Source organism: Bidens hawaiensis, unplaced genomic scaffold, assembly GCF_021521415.1.
Source record: "Bidens hawaiensis isolate Kalapana, Puna unplaced genomic scaffold, B.hawaiensis_p1.1 tig00035836_1, whole genome shotgun sequence".
NCBI lineage: Eukaryota > Viridiplantae > Streptophyta > Magnoliopsida > Asterales > Asteraceae > Bidens > Bidens hawaiensis.
In genome coordinates, this window is record NW_027496216.1 from 173,487 (window position 1) to 176,334 (window position 2,848).

Consider the following 2,848-nt stretch of genomic DNA (forward strand, 5'->3'; position numbering starts at 1 on the left):
GGAGTAACTCACAACTAGCCAAACTAAACCAACTAATCACATGGCCCTCTTCAGTGAATGCCAATATTAGTCCTCTCCACCCTTTGCATATTTGTTGTATACAGAACCCTAAGATCCAATAGGTCATCCAAAATTAAGCTTCCCCCAAGCCCTCCAAAACTTCCTATTCTTGGAAACTTGCACCAACTGCTTGGTAAGCCTCCTCACAAGGCCATATGGCAACTTTCCCAACAATATGGCCCTGTCATGCAAATCCATATTGGTTCAAAGCCCTTCCTTGTCATCTCTTCTCCTGAAATGGCCAAAGAAGTCTTAAAAACTCAAGATCATAATTTTTGTTCCCGTGCACGTTTCCAGGCTACCAAACACCTAACATACAACTTTAAAGATGTTTCCTTCTCGCCACATAGCGATCGTTGGAGGGAGATGCGCAAGATTTTGGTGACTGAGTTCCTCGGTCCGAAGAAAGCTAAACTGACTAACCGTGTGTTAGTGAAAGAGATGGAGCGCATAATCCAATCTCTGTCGTTAAATCCACCAAACACCGAGGTGAATTTAAGCAGCATGTTCTTAGAAATAGTGAAGCAGAAGGTGTGTGTAGTGGCGTTTGGTAAGAGCTACGAAGAACAACGCAAGCTGCTAAAGGGTCCGTCATTGGAGTTCATGCTTGATGAAACCATCGAATTACTGAATGGATCGGTCGCTGATTCTTTTCCATGGTTAGGTTATATTATTGACCAACTTAGTGGATGGAATCACAGACTGAATGAGGGCTTTAGAAATCTTGATACGTTCATCGACACAATCATTGATGACCATCTCAAAAATAAATTAGTTGAAGAACAATGTGAGGATGACAAAGATTTTATCCATACTTTACTTGACATGCGTTCCAAAGACGATGCTTCTGCCTGCTGCTATCGACCGAGCATTTCAGATTTAAAAGCTCTTGTGATGGTAAATCGGCCATTAATTATTTTACAATATTTACTTTATATAGAGATCTGATTATTAATATATAATATGTACTAGCTAGCTACTTTCATAAAATCTAAGGTTGTCAAGTTATAGATTAGTTCTAAAAGTCGACGTTGAAGTAATGTTGCTTAAATTATTAACTAGAAAAGTGGTATATCAATGAAACTAAACAATATGCGAAAAAACAATAAGATAATTGTGTTATAAAATCTGAAATCATATCCGAAAGTAATATTGGAACTCACATTTTTATTCTTAAAAAAATATTATACCTTTAAATAAAATGATTAATTTCAAAGTAAAATTTTCACTTTATTTTTATTTTGCATTAAAGATTAGTAAAAAGCTAAGGTCAATTATTATAGATAGTTGTTTTGTTTTTGAAACAATTTATTTTAACTCATGATAGTTATGTGTTGTATTATTTAGAGTTATAAACAGAAACAATGTGAAACTACTATATTTTTATATAGAAAATAAAGTTACAAATTAAACTACAAGTATTGTGTACAAAGAAACATTTAGAGATTTATGAATTTCTAACAACTTTTTATTTTTATATTGAGTAATTTATTCTACCATATAATACATCTTTATATTTTTTGAATATATTTTTTATATTTTATATATTGTGTTATTATTTATATAAATTTATTAATTTTAACCCGTGTGCTACACGGGTAACTAACCTAGTATATAATATGTACTAGCTAGCTACTTAACTGATAACATTTGATCAGGACATAATTATGGGAGGGATCGACTCAACAGTTCTCGCGTTGACATGGGTAATGTTCGAGATCATTAGAAATACTAGAGTGATGCAAAAACTGCAAAGTGAAATCCGAAGTTGCACGGGAGATCAAATACAAAAGGTAGAAGAACTAGACACCAGAAAAATGGTATACTTGAAAATGGTGGTGAAGGAGTCATTCAGAGTTCACACGCCCGCCCCGTACCTGATTCCACATGCAGGCTTAACTCGTACCCGAATTGGTGGTTATGATGTCTTTCCTGATACGGTTGTTCTAACGAATGCCTGGGGGCAAGCAAGAGACCCAAGTACATGGGGGGGGGGGGAGAATACGGATGAGTTCTATCCGGAGAGGTTTACAAATCCTGACATTGATTTTGGATGTGATAGGTTTGAGATGCTCCCGTTCGGAGGTGGCCGAAGGTCCTGTCTAGCTAAGAACATAGCTCCTGGAAATATTGAGTTCGTGATCGCAAACCTTCTTTACTGGTTTGATTGGAAGCTTCCAAGTGGAATGAAGATTGAAGATTTGAAAGTGGAAGAAGCGGGTAACCCGGTTTTGAGAAAGAAAGATCCCCTTTTCCTTGTACCCGTTATCAAGTACCCTATAAAAAAATATTTAATTGTCATCAAACATGATTTCATCTTTATGCAACAACTTATATTATGAAGCACAAACATGTTATGTGCTGGAAATATTAATGTGTTTGCGTGTACGTATTGTATCGATCCTTTGATAATTTGGCCATGTTGACAAGTCAGGTTTTCTGTATGGTTTTTGATTCTACATGTATGATTTATTCTGATCAGGGCTCCTTATTTGTTTAGTAAACTAGTTAGCTTACCCGGGGTTTAGATGTTAAATGTTACGAAAGGGTTTAGACATCTAATGTTGTTGTGTTAAATGCGAGTTTTTATCAAATGTGAGTAAAGATTTTAGTTGTGTAAGTTATAAACCCTAAAAGCACAACAAAGTTGATGGCAAAGCCATTAAAAAAATACGCGCAACACCCTGGATAAGTAAAAGTCTAATAGTTGCATGAATATACAAAAGTGGATCTTTAAAACACAAGTTATTGTGTTTTTTTCACTATGGAAACCTTTTGGCACTAATCA

General features: G+C 35.3%; 1 pseudogene; it reads left to right on the plus strand.

The window, feature by feature from the left end:
• Positions 1-426: 426 nt before the first annotated feature.
• Positions 427-2,402, plus strand: LOC143587682 (parthenolide synthase pseudogene; annotated as a pseudogene).
• The last annotated feature ends 446 nt before the right edge of the window (positions 2,403-2,848 follow it).